The 14,778-nt window shown below is 41.1% G+C and overlaps 2 non-coding genes across 2 annotated transcripts; both read right to left on the reverse strand.

The window, feature by feature from the left end:
* Positions 1-6,906: 6,906 nt before the first annotated feature.
* Positions 6,907-7,046, reverse strand: LOC111458079. The gene has a single exon (XR_002713046.1). It is a non-coding gene; the product is annotated as a small nucleolar RNA Z247 (small nucleolar RNA).
* Positions 7,047-14,298: 7,252 nt separating this feature from the next.
* Positions 14,299-14,403, reverse strand: LOC111458088. Its single transcript, XR_002713054.1, has one exon. It is a non-coding gene; the product is annotated as a Plant small nucleolar RNA R71 (small nucleolar RNA).
* Between the last annotated feature and the right edge of the window lie 375 nt (positions 14,404-14,778).

The following is a 14,778-nucleotide window of genomic DNA, read 5'->3' on the forward strand; positions in this document are numbered from 1 at the left end:
GCGTCATCCCAAAATTTAATAGGTACATCAGCATGAGCTAGAAGGGCTAGGCCAGTTTCAACAATATAATGGTGCATGCGTTCAGCAGACCCATTTTGTTGATGCGTGTGAGAGCACGAAACACGATGACCAATTCCAAGGGAACAAAAGAATGTGTTATGAATTTTCTGATATTCCCCACCCAATCAGATTGGACACACTTGATTTTAGTATCTAAGAGGCGCTCAACATGAGCTTGGAGCTGCAAAAGTATACGAGGAGCTTCTATACGATCATGCATCAAGATCCACGAAAATTTACTGAAATCATCAATGAAACTAATATAATATTTAAAACCCCCAACATATGAAGATGCAGGGTGACACAATCGCGCTTTCGAAGGCAGCGGACTAGCGATTGTGCGGCACTCACTTTCCAGCGACAAGTGAGTTAAGCCTATTTGTTCTTGCGTCGCCTACGGCCAAGCGACGTACGGTCGAGCCTCTAGCCTCAGTTTTAAAAGAAGATTTTAGAAAACGAGGAGAGAGAGATTTTAGAAAGAGACGTTATATAAGCAAGCAAGAGAAAGATAACAACGGCTTAGCATATATAACCTTGGGTAGGGAGAAGTTGACGACTAGTCATATCCCCCTATAGTACATTCTGGGCCATTTTAGTTCTGGCAGGCCTAGACATGATATTTTTGAGGTGTCATACGCTCTAGAATTACAAAAGGAAAAACACTAGAATGAAAAGACATGACAAGGGTTTGGCTTGTCATGGGCATGCGGTCATGGGCAACATGCCCTGGACAAGCATGACCGTGACACAGGGCCCTAAACATTCGAAAAAATCAGTTCCAAAGGTGACGAAGACCTATGAGAAAAACTAGTATATGGTAACTGATGACTTACATGAATGATAGGAAGACCTGTACATGACTGATGAATCTCCCTACAGAGGAAACAAAGGAAGTGGAAGAGAAACAAAGGAAGTGGAAGAGATCCTAGCCCTGATGAAGCCCTATCACCCTGATGAATCGTCCGTACAGGTCTTCCTATCTTCCTAACCCTGACTTACATGACTGATGACTTCCACTTCCTATGTGATAGGGCTTCAAGTTGCTCACATGAATGATGGGGTGGATTTTCATCCACGCGGGTAGTGCAACTCGGTAGGAGGTAGCCCCGATCTTTTTAAGGACTTCAACCGGGCCTTCATATTTACGAATTAGTCTCTGGTCCTTTCGGCTACAAAATCTGATCTGTTCCGGTCTCAGCTTGATAAGGACTTGATCTCCTGCACGGAAATGAAGGGGGCGACGCTTCTTGTCCGCCCATTTCTTCATATGCTTGGAAGCCTTCTCTAAATATGCCCGGGCTATATCTGTCGTTTGCTTCCATTCCCTTGTAAAGTTGTGAGCTTGAGGGTTTTTTCCTGCATAAGGATGATCAATAATATGGGGTAACGTCGGTTGTCGTCCACTTACAATTTCGAAGGGATTCTTCCCAGTAGATGAGCTGGTTTGACAATTGAAGCAAAATTGGGCGACATCTAACAATTGTATCCAGTTCTTTTGGCGAGCGTCGACGAAGTGACGTAAGTATTCTTCGAGCAAGCAATTGAACCGTTCTGTCTGTCCATCGGTTTGAGGGTGATAACTCGAGGAGATGTTTAAGGTTGTTCCCAAGAAAGCGAATAACTTAGTCCAGAATGTCCCAATGAATCTGCCATCCCTATCACTGATGATGCTCGACGGAATGCCCCATAACTTTACAACGTGTTTGAAAAACAGTTGGGCTGTGAGTTCTGCCGAGCATAATTTGGGAGTGGGGATGAATGTCGCATATTTGGAGAATCGGTCTACAATAACCAAGATGGCATCATATTCCCCGACCTTTGGGAGGTGTGTTATGAAGTCCAGAGATACACTTTCCCAGGGTCTTGTTGGCACAAGTAGAGGTTCCAAGAGTCCAGAGACTTTGGCTTTCTCGACCTTATCCTGTTGGCAGATGAGGCACGTCTTGGTGTATTGCATGATGTCATCTCGCATGTTTGGCCAGAAGTACCCCTTCTTTATTAGGGCGTATGTTCTTTGCCACCCAGGATGTCCGGCCCACAAGGTATCATGACATTCCTGAATGAGCTTCTTCCTCAGTTCCCCTGTTCTTGGGACGTACAATCTGTTTCCTTTGGTTATCAGGAGGTCCCCCTCAACCCAAAACTGCCGTGTCTTTCCAGCCTTAGCTAGTTCGACAACAGCTTTGGCCGATGGGTCTTTGTGTAAATGTTCCTTGATGATGTCGCGCATCGATCCATCGATCTTACTTGAATGAATATGGGCTAACATGCACAGGGCCGCATGTTCGCCCTTCCGACTCAGCGCGTCGGCTGCTTGATTACTCTTTCCTGCTTTGTGTTCGAACTTGAAGTCGAATTCGGCCAATGACTCCTGCCACCGGGCTTGTTTTGCTGTTAATTTTGGTTGATCAAAGAAGTGGCAAGTGGCGCTGTTATCCGTCTTCACTACGAACTGTGATCCTAAGAGATACTGTCTCCAGACTCGAAGGCAATGGACTACAGCCAGCATTTCTTTCTCGGAGACAGTGTATCTTCGTTCGGCATCGTTGAGCTTTCGACTTTCGTAAGCGATGGGGTGGCCTTCTTGAATAAGGACTCCACCGAGAGCAAAGTCGGAAGCATCGGTTTCTACTTCAAATGGCTTTGTGACGTCTACCAACCCGAGGACAGGACCCCTCGTCATGGTTGTTTTCAGATTTTCAAAGGCCATTTGACAATCATTCGACCACGACCAAGGGTGGTTTTTCTTCAACAGCTCTATCAATGGGGCGACTCGTCGTGAAAACCCTTCGACGAACCGCCTATAGTAGTTGGCTAGTCCTAAGAAGGACCGTAACTCAGATACGGAAGTAGGAACCTTCCATTCTTGGATAGCTTTTATCTTGTCGCTATCCATACTAATTTGTCTACATCTGACGACATGTCCAAGGAAGTTGATGCATGTTTGTGCGAATGCACATTTCTCCTTCTTCACATACAGCTGATTCTGCCGGAGCTTGTCAAACACTAACTTCAAATGCACTTTGTGTTCCTCGAGGGTTGTGCTGTAAACAACAATGTCGTCGAGGTATACTATGACGAACTGATCCAGGTATTCGTAGAAAACCTGGTTCATCAACGTGCAGAACGTAGCTGGGGCGTTTGTCAAGCCAAAGGGCATTACTAGGAATTCAAAGGCCCCATATCTTGTTACGCACGTCGTCTTGGGTTTGTCCCATTCGGCAATACGTACTTGATAATATCCTGATCGTAAGTCCAACTTCGTGAAGTACTTGGCCCCGTGAAGTTGGTCGAACAAGTCGGATATTATCGGCAGAGGATATTTGTTGTGTACTGTCACCTTGTTTAAGGCTCTATAGTCTATGCACAGACGCAACGTCCCATCTTTCTTCTTCTGGAATAGTACGGGGCCATCCGGTATGCGTTGTTTCCTCAACTCATCCAGTTGTTTCCTCAATTCAGTTGTTTCCTCAATTCGGCTAGCTCGGGCGGAGCCATCCGGTATGCGTTCTTTGCTGGCGGCTTAACCCCGGGAAGGAGTTCAATTTCGTGGTCAATGCCTCGACGAGGTGGTAGTGTTTGTGGTAGACTCTCTGGCATTATGTCGGTATAGCTGTCTAGTACTTCCTTGATTTCCTCTGGGACAGTCTCTTCGGTGGTTGCTTCTTCTATCAGTGGTATGGCCATGAATGTAGGTTCCTCTCGTGCGAGTCCCCTTTTCAGTTGTATGGCCGAGATCATTCGAAGATTACCTGGTTGCTTGATGCTTGCAGGTATTACTGTGGGGTTACGGTCGGTGATCACCAAGCATTTTGCCAATGGCATTGGGATGACCTTGTGTTCTAGGAGGAACTCCATCCCAAGTACCACGTCGAAGTCGTCCATGCGAACCACGACAAGGTCTAGCTCTCCAGTCCAATCCCCTATTTTGAAGGGGACTCTCTTGGAAACTCCCACAATAGGCAAGGCCTTGGAGTTGACAGCTTTCATTTTCCCCGGGTCTTTTCGTATGGTGAGTCCCAATCTTCTGGCTTCTTGATCGGCAATGAAGTTGTGGGTTGCTCCAGAGTCTATCAAAGTGCTCTTGCTCGGTTGAGAGTTTATTGTGGCATCTACGAACATGAGCCCTTTCTCTATTACCTCCTTCGGTTCGACTTTCCGTTGGAGGGCTGACAAGAATTTAAGTGCGCCCATTCGGGGGTTGTCGTGATCTTCCTTCTTGTCTAGCAAAGTCTCGACCCTTGCTTCATTGCTCTCTTCAATGGACACTTGAAGTGCAGTGAGAGAGGGCCGATGAGGACAGTAGGATACCTTGTGGGGGCCTTTACACAGCATGCATTGCAAAGGCGTCGTCGGGTGGTTCCTTTGATGGTAAGGCCCTCGAGATGTCCCCGCTTGATTGTTCTGAGGAGGTCTATCCGTCCATCCATTCGGTCTGTTGGGGCTTCCATTTCGCTGGCCTGGTGGTCTGTATGGTTTGCCCCCATTGTTTGGGGCTGGTGTCGCTCTTCTTTGGGATCCTGCTTCGTTCCCATAGTCTACGAGTCTCTCGGCGCAGGCCATTGCGGCAGCTAGGGTTTGGACCCTGTTCTCATGTATCTTTGTTTTGGCCCACGGCTGTAGACCATTTATAAAGAAGAACACCTTGTCCTTCTCTGCTGTGCCCCTGATATCCAGCATCAGGGTTGAGAACTGTCTGACGTAGTCCCGTATGTTTCCAGTGTGTTTCAGGGCTACTATTTTCTCCATTGCTATATGCCCTGCGTTTTCAGGGAGGAATTGTTCCCTCAACTCTCTCTTGAGGTCCTCCCATGAGTCGATGGTGCACAATCCATCCTCGATGTCTTGCACCTTCGTACGCCACCACAGTTTGGCGTTGTCTATGAGATACATCGCGGCTACAGTCACCTTCTTGTCGTCGGTACAAGCCGTTGTGGCTTTGAAGTACTGTTCGACGTCAAAGATGAAGTTCTCCAACTCTTTGGCGTCCCGATTCCCTTTGAAGGCTCTAGGGTCTGGGAACCTTAGTTTGTTGGATCCTGTATTAGTTTGTCCAGCCGCGACATCTTCTACGGCTTTCATGGTAATTTCAATTCGAGTGCTCATGGCGGCCATCCTTTCTTGGAGGTCGTCGACTGTTGTTCTGAATTCATCAGCCAATCCATTGAACAAACTCATCATTGTGTTTTGTAGTACGTCGAACTCTTCGCCACGTCCCTCTTTGTGTGCGACAGAGCTATCCGAACTATCAGACGGTTTTGGGCTGCTCGTAGGAGCAACTCTTTCTTCGAGCGAGGTCACTCGAAACAACAGTTCTGCGATTGGCAACCCATCCAAGCGGTTGCCCATTGCGTCGACTTGGACGACTTTCTCACTCAGTTCGGTCACCCGTGTTTCCAGGAAACGGAGGGTGTCAGGGACTTCTTTGAGGAACAGTATTTCCTCCTCTATTAGCGTAAGCCGGTCGACTTGTGCTTTGGGTGTCGACTTTATCGTCGACATGATCTCGGTCTGTATGACGTTACGGAGCTAACAAAGCTCTGATACCACTTGACACAATCGCGCTTTCGAAGGCAGCGGACTAGCGATTGTGCGGCACTCACTTTCCAGCGACAAGTGAGTTAAGCCTATTTGTTCTTGCGTCGCCTACGGCCAAGCGACGTACGGTCGAGCCTCTAGCCTCTATTTTAAAAGAAGGTTTTAGAAAACGAGGAGAGAGAGAGATTTTAGAAAGAGACGTTATATAAGCAAGCAAGAGAAAGATAACAACGGCTTAGCATATATAACCTTGGGTAGGGAGAAGTTGACGACTAGTCATATCCCCCTATAGTACATTCTGGGCCATTTTAGTTCTGGCAGGCCTAGACATGATATTTTTGAGGTGTCATACGCTCTAGAATTACAAAAGGAAAAACACTAGAATGAAAAGACATGACAAGGGTTTGGCTTGTCATGGGCATGCGGTCATGGGCAACATGCCCTGGACAAGCATGACCGTGACACAGGGCCCTAAACATTTGAAAAAATCAGTTCCAAAGGTGACGAAGACCTATGAGAAAAACTAGTATATGGTAACTGATGACTTTTTGCTGACTGACACGCATTACAAACTGACAAAGGTGACTCAGTAGCACAAGAAATATTATTGAGATGCAAAATTAACTTTACTAATTGAGATGAAGGATGTCCTAGACATGCATGCCATTGGGCGTGAGTAGTAGATCTGCTCACTAAGGCGTGCTTGAAATCATCGACATCAGATGACTTAATAGGATAGAGACCAGCCTCACACCTCCTGTCTAGAAGACTTTTCCTCGACAGTCGATCCTTAAAAGAAAAATGCCAAGGATGGTATTCAAAAAATACGTCATTATCACGAGAAAATTTATGAACGGAAAGAAGATGTTTGGAAATTTCAGGCACATGCAAAATATTACGCAATGAAAGAGGACGAGTAGCAGTATTAATTAAAGAATGACCCGTATGCAAATATGCAAACCTGCTCCATTGCCGACTTGAACTTGTTCACCTCCACGATAGCATTCATGCACAGCAAGACGATCCAGGTCATTGGTGATATGACCAGTGGCGCCTCTATCGCTGTTCCGATTTGGATCAATCTTGTAAGAGGAAGTAGCCGCCATTGCCGCAGAAGAAGGTTCATCTTGATAGGACTCATCCATCCTATGCCAGCAGCGAACAACAATATGCCCCACAGGAAGGACGAGTAGAACGGCCACGACCATGATCCCTATGCCCACAGTTCTTCTGCTGACCACCACGACCAGCATAATTGGCAGAAGATCCATGATTTAACTGAAGTTCAGCCTCATTTTGTAGTTGGCAGCTTCAAACGCAATTAGATGTGCAAACACATCATCAAGCGTGAGGACTTCACTCTTGATAGTCATCGAGGTGATGAAGGGATCATAGTCAGGGCCAAGACCAGCGAGAAGATACGAGATCACATCATCATCCTGCAAGGCAGAGCTAGCGGTGGCTAGCTCGGTGGCCAGCCCTTTGATCTTGTAAAAATAATTTGCAGTAGACAAATCGCATTTCTTGGACGTGGCGAGCTCAACACGGATCTGAACAGTGCGAGCACGAGTTGACGATGAAAACATTCGCTGCAGGATATCTCACGCCTCCTTGGACGTAGTAGCGGTAACCACATCGTGAAGAATCTCCTTAGTCATGGAGGAGAGAATGCCGCTATGAACCTGTTGATCCTGATCATACCACTGATCATAGACCGGATTAGAGACTAGGTTAGCACCAGCAGCAGTTGAGGAAGGGATCAGCTTGGCAGGTGCGGCAATGGTGCCATTGAGGTAGCCCATAAGCTTCGTACTCCGTAGGTAGGGGAGGAGCTGGGCGCGCCATATGATGAAGTTATTTTTAGTGAGACGGATTGTGACAGCGTGGTGAAGAGGGATTGGGCCAAAGGTTGACGCCATGGTTGTTGAGATTGTGACAGTGTGGTGAAGGGGAGACGTACTTTGTTCGAGGGAAAGTATTGGATGATGAAAGTCTCACATCGGCTAATTTAGGGAATGATCATGGGTTTACAATCAAAGAATACTATCTCCATTGATTGAGGCCTTTTGGGAAAGCCCAAAGCAAAGCCATGAGAGCTTATGCTCAAAGTGGACAATATCATATCATATCGTTGTGGAGAGTCAAGTTCATCTAACATTGTGGAGAGTCAAGTTCATCTAACATTGTGGAGAGTCAAGTTCATCTAACAATGTGGAGAGTCGTGTTCATCTAACAGGTATATGACGTCTTTCAATTTTAAGATTTACCTTGTTTTATTTCATATTTCGTTAGGTTGTTCTAAAGACCTTTTTCAACCATGTAAGTCCATGATAATGGTTTACTATGATGTTTTAAATTATTATTTTTGCATAACAAAATATATTATGATGATGATGGTAGCGATTTTAGGTTAGCAGAAATCTAGGGTCGTTACAAGAAGTCTAGAACATTCGCTATCAACTATGCTATTGATATTACAACTTATGTCTATTAGGAGTGTTCATATGATTCGATAGTCTAACCAACCTGACTATCCAACCTAAGCCATAAAGGTTGGATTGAGATAGGAGTTTGACATTTTTTTTTTTTTTTTTGAGGTCCAATAATAAAGTTATAATCCAACTCAATCCTACTCTACTTGTAAGAAGATTAAGAATATTTAATGTTTATAACTATTTTAGTGATACATTGTGAATTGTAAATTGATATTTGAATTTTATAAGATTTTAGTTATTAATATAATATATATTTTGAATAAATATAATTTTTTTTATTAATTAAAGAAAAAGAATAATCTAACAACCCAACCCAACCCCAGTTGAAACTCTTAGGATGGTAAACTTTGTTTAAGTTGGTTTGGTTAGTTTAAGTTGCTTAGATTACTAACCAAACCAACCTTAACCTGTATACCTACCTCTATTAAATAAATATTTGTCAAATGATTTATAATGTATTAAAAAAAAAAAAAAATTGAAGCATAGAGAGAGAATATGAATATGAAGTGATTCACTTTTATTTATAGTTTTGCTTTTTTAGTAGACTGAGGTGAGGAATACAACTTCATTCTGTAGAGAAGGCTTAGGGAAGGAGAGATTGTAGGTCTAGCAGGTGGGGATGGGAACCCCACAGGAAGAAGCTATCTTTTTAGCATTGGGTGACTCTAAATAAGGCTTCAATATTGGGCTTTTCAGGTATTCACAAAGGCATCCCTCTTGCTTCTTCACTTTATCACAGCATTCCGCTGTCGGCGGCTCTGAGGATTTGATTGCAGGAAGACATGCTCTCATCTCCATCGGATCGCACTTCACCGCCTCTGCCACTCCAGCTCCAGTGAGCAGCACCACCATCGCCACCACTGCCACCAAAAGGCAAAGCCTTTTCTTCATTGTTGTTGAAAACAAAGATGAATATATTGGTTGTATTTGTGATGAAGTTTCAAGTAGTATTTATAGCGCTTGTAAAGTGGAAGCTGTGCACACAATACTTGCTTCTGGTCAGTTAGGAGTGCAGCCAAATTAATAACATCAATTACCATATATATAAAGGAAACGGAAGCCAACAAAGCGCCTAAAGTAAACATTTTTTTGGTGGTGTAACGGAAGGTAAGGGTCGCAAACCACCAAATGTGATAAGAACGGATTGTTAAAAATATGACAAAAGTTATACGTCATCTAAACGAGGAACATATGAATGATAGTCTTGTGAAACCATAGATCTTTTAAAGAGAACATACACTATTATACTATTGTAAAAATTGATTGTTATTTGAATCTTTAAGTAGAAATCAGGAATGATGAATCTTTTCTTTCTTGATTTAGTTGGGTGATTGCAAAAATCTCATTGCTCCTTCACTCATTTTAATATCTTTGAATAATATTGTAACCACACAGAATTAAAAAAATGCTCGGTTGTAAAAAAAACGTGCTAGAATTTCGGCGAGGGCGTCGGAATTCTCATTCCAACACCTCAAACCACGCTTTTTAATAATCATGAGAATTTTTGCTTAATCCACAACACTAAAATGGTGTGAAAAAGTTCTCTATTTATAATCAAATAAATTAGAGGGATATGAAAATAGTAATAAAATGGAAAGAAACCCAATGGTAACGAGATATTTAGCTATAATAAAATTACAAATATGATATATATGGTAAACTATAATTGAGTACTAAATATTTTTAACTCTCCCCGCAAGCTGAGCTTTGAATTTTAACGAATGTGAAGCTTGGATTTGAAAAATTCAAAGAGAGGTCAAGAAACACTTTTCGTAAAGACCTCAACAGCCTGGTTCGGAGGAGGCATAGAGAAACACTTTCTTGGCCATCGAAAACTGCGGAGGGATCGTCTCTCAGCGGCAATGCTGCTTTGTGATAACTCTCTAGAAGTAGAGTCATATCGAGTCTTTTTGTAATTAATATTGCACTCTTATTCACCATTTTCTCATTTATTACCCCATTTATTCTACTTAGTGAGCATGAAATCGTTTATTGCGGTCCAACATGAAAAAAATATGATTTGACATAAATCGATCTTAATTGTACATTTAATTGAGGTATGCGATAAAATTTCAGACATTTATGTTGAACTATGAGGAGTAGCAAATTTGGAAACAAATGGGGGATGACATGGAAATTTTAAATCCACAACGAGGAGTCCAAGTGGGTCATTGGCTACCCAATGAGTAACATCTTATGTGGACAACTTATTTCTTTTCGGCCCTAAAGGGGAACCCATGCTCAATATAAAAGGAAAAGAAAGATCAAGAGGGGAGGACACACTTTTTGGGAGAAAAATCGAATTACACAGCAGCAGCCTCTGTTGCAGTGAACTGCTGTGAAACCAGAGAAGAAGAAGAAAACCCTAATCCAGCCGCTGTTGACAACAGAAGGAAAAGGAGACGAACAAGGATTGATTAGGGCAAAGTGGTGGACGTGAGAGCTCAAGAAAAGGGAACTTCCCTTGACGAACGGCAACAAACTGGGATAACTCTCTATTTCCTTATTCTCTTTTCTTATTCCATCAATTTTACATGATGAAGATGCAGATTCCTCTATTTAATTCAGTTTGTATGGAGAGCTAAACATAATTGGGGAGGCGAGAGAGTTTTATATAGTTTAAGTATGTTGACGGTATGATTTTAGTTTATTAAAGAGTTGTTATTAATGATTTATATGTATGTTTAATTAGCTACTTTACATACATAGTTGTTTTCTTATTCAGGAGAAGAGAGGAAGCAATGAAATCCTCTTTAATACTCTAGTTTCATAGCAAGGAGACTTGAAGGGTATAGAAGGGGTAGGAATAATTCTTCTTCTAGAACCTTGTTAATAGAAATTACAACGATTATGGAAATAATCACCATTCACGACCCTCTATTAAAAGGAACTAAAATCTACCACAAAATTCAACAACTTATCTATTTAATCTCTGTTAGCCGAACCTTACTCATTATTGTTGATTTTCTCATCATTTTCTGTTTTTCGATAGCAGTGGCACTCTGTTTTCGTTTTGTTTAAATAGTTAAAATCTCCAACACCCATTCAAATGTTACCGGAAAACTCACTTAATTTTCAGCGATAAAATTAACCAAAACGATAGATTCCTTGTGGAATCGATAATTTACTTATTACTTGCTACTTGTGATAGTGTATACTTGCACTTATTCTTGTGAATTCTACGTCATTTTATTATATACATCCACAAGCGATCAAGTTTTTGGCGCCGTTGTCGGGGAACTTAATTTTGTTATTTTACTTATTGTAGATTTTCGTGAGTTGGAGCCAAAAAAGAAGCCATAGNGGAAGCCAACAAAGCGCCTAAAGTAAACATTTTTTTGGTGGTGTAACGGAAGGTAAGGGTCGCAAACCACCAAATGTGATAAGAACGGATTGTTAAAAATATGACAAAAGTTATACGTCATCTAAACGAGGAACATATGAATGATAGTCTTGTGAAACCATAGATCTTTTAAAGAGAACATACACTATTATACTATTGTAAAAATTGATTGTTATTTGAATCTTTAAGTAGAAATCAGGAATGATGAATCTTTTCTTTCTTGATTTAGTTGGGTGATTGCAAAAATCTCATTGCTCCTTCACTCATTTTAATATCTTTGAATAATATTGTAACCACACAGAATTAAAAAAATGCTCGGTTGTAAAAAAAACGTGCTAGAATTTCGGCGAGGGCGTCGGAATTCTCATTCCAACACCTCAAACCACGCTTTTTAATAATCATGAGAATTTTTGCTTAATCCACAACACTAAAATGGTGTGAAAAAGTTCTCTATTTATAATCAAATAAATTAGAGGGATATGAAAATAGTAATAAAATGGAAAGAAACCCAATGGTAACGAGATATTTAGCTATAATAAAATTACAAATATGATATATATGGTAAACTATAATTGAGTACTAAATATTTTTAACTCTCCCCGCAAGCTGAGCTTTGAATTTTAACGAATGTGAAGCTTGGATTTGAAAAATTCAAAGAGAGGTCAAGAAACACTTTTCGTAAAGACCTCAACAGCCTGGTTCGGAGGAGGCATAGAGAAACACTTTCTTGGCCATCGAAAACTGCGGAGGGATCGTCTCTCAGCGGCAATGCTGCTTTGTGATAACTCTCTAGAAGTAGAGTCATATCGAGTCTTTTTGTAATTAATATTGCACTCTTATTCACCATTTTCTCATTTATTACCCCATTTATTCTACTTAGTGAGCATGAAATCGTTTATTGCGGTCCAACATGAAAAAAATATGATTTGACATAAATCGATCTTAATTGTACATTTAATTGAGGTATGCGATAAAATTTCAGACATTTATGTTGAACTATGAGGAGTAGCAAATTTGGAAACAAATGGGGGATGACATGGAAATTTTAAATCCACAACGAGGAGTCCAAGTGGGTCATTGGCTACCCAATGAGTAACATCTTATGTGGACAACTTATTTCTTTTCGGCCCTAAAGGGGAACCCATGCTCAATATAAAAGGAAAAGAAAGATCAAGAGGGGAGGACACACTTTTTGGGAGAAAAATCGAATTACACAGCAGCAGCCTCTGTTGCAGTGAACTGCTGTGAAACCAGAGAAGAAGAAGAAAACCCTAATCCAGCCGCTGTTGACAACAGAAGGAAAAGGAGACGAACAAGGATTGATTAGGGCAAAGTGGTGGACGTGAGAGCTCAAGAAAAGGGAACTTCCCTTGACGAACGGCAACAAACTGGGATAACTCTCTATTTCCTTATTCTCTTTTCTTATTCCATCAATTTTACATGATGAAGATGCAGATTCCTCTATTTAATTCAGTTTGTATGGAGAGCTAAACATAATTGGGGAGGCGAGAGAGTTTTATATAGTTTAAGTATGTTGACGGTATGATTTTAGTTTATTAAAGAGTTGTTATTAATGATTTATATGTATGTTTAATTAGCTACTTTACATACATAGTTGTTTTCTTATTCAGGAGAAGAGAGGAAGCAATGAAATCCTCTTTAATACTCTAGTTTCATAGCAAGGAGACTTGAAGGGTATAGAAGGGGTAGGAATAATTCTTCTTCTAGAACCTTGTTAATAGAAATTACAACGATTATGGAAATAATCACCATTCACGACCCTCTATTAAAAGGAACTAAAATCTACCACAAAATTCAACAACTTATCTATTTAATCTCTGTTAGCCGAACCTTTCTCGTTATAGTTGATTTTCTCATCATTTTCTGTTTTTCGATAGCAGTGGCACTCTGTTTTCGTTTTGTTTAAATAGTTAAAATCTCCAACACCCATTCAAATGTTACCGGAAAACTCACTTAATTTTCAGCGATAAAATTAACCAAAACGATAGATTCCTTGTGGAATCGATAATTTACTTATTACTTGCTACTTGTGATAGTGTATACTTGCACTTATTCTTGTGAATTCTACGTCATTTTATTATATACATCCACAAGCGATCAAGTTTTTGGCGCCGTTGTCGGGGAACTTAATTTTGTTATTTTACTTATTGTAGATTTTCGTGAGTTGGAGCCAAAAAAGAAGCCATAGTAAGCTGAATTTTCTACTGCTGAATTTACTGCTACAGAATTATATTTACCGCTACAGAATTGAGCTTACTGCTGCAGAATTCTGTGCATGAGTACCTGCGAGTTTGAAATTTATTTTTGAACCGAAATAGAGAGAACCTTTAGACGAAAGTTGAGGGAGAAAAAGAAATGACAGAACAGAATATACAACAAATGGCCCAACTGAATCGGGAGTTTGAAAATTCAGTGACGATGGCTAATCAAGAGAGAATTACTGCTAATGTCATTCATTTAGCAAATGATAGAGAAAGAGCAATCCGAGCATATGCACACCCAGCTGTTGAAGAGCTAAATCCGTGCATTATTAAACCAGAAATGCAAGCAATCATATTTGAGCTAAAGCTCGTGATGTTTCAAATGTTGCAAACCATTGGACAATTTCATGGACTACCGTTGGAAGATCCCCACCTACATCTAAAGTCATTTTTGGGAGTTAGTGACTCATTTCGATTTCAAGAAGTGGATAAAGACGTGATTAGATTGAGCTTATTCCCTTATTCTTTGAGGGATGGTACTAAATCATGGTTGAATACCTTAGCACCGAGAACAATTGATTCTTGGAATAGTCTAGCAGAGAAATTTTTGATCAAGTACTTTCCACTCACTAGAAACGCACAGTTCAGAAATGAGATTGTTGCTTTTCAACAGTTTGAAGATGAGACATTAAGTGAAGCTTGGGAAAGATTTAAGGAGATGCTTAGAAAGTGTCCTCACCATGGGCCACCTCATTGTATACAAATGGAGACTTTCTACAATGGATTAAATATTGCTACTAAACAAGTAGTTGATGCTTCCGCCAATGGAGCTATTTTGTCAAAGACATACAATGAAGCATATGAGATTTTAGAGAGAATAGCATCTAACAATTGTCAATGGGCCGATGTGAGAAGCAACCCAGGAAAGAAGACCTGAGGAGTACTTGAAGTTGATGCTTTGTCTTCTATCAACGCTCAACTAGCTTCGGTGACTAATATTTTACAAAATCTAGCGTTTGAACAAGGCTCAATGATCCAAGCACCAGCCCATACAACTGCTGTGATGACCCAGACAACAACTGAATCTTGTGTATATTGTGGAGAGGAACACACTTTTGAT

This window comes from Cucurbita moschata, unplaced genomic scaffold, assembly GCF_002738365.1.
Source record: "Cucurbita moschata cultivar Rifu unplaced genomic scaffold, Cmos_1.0 Cmo_Scf00020, whole genome shotgun sequence".
NCBI lineage: Eukaryota > Viridiplantae > Streptophyta > Magnoliopsida > Cucurbitales > Cucurbitaceae > Cucurbita > Cucurbita moschata.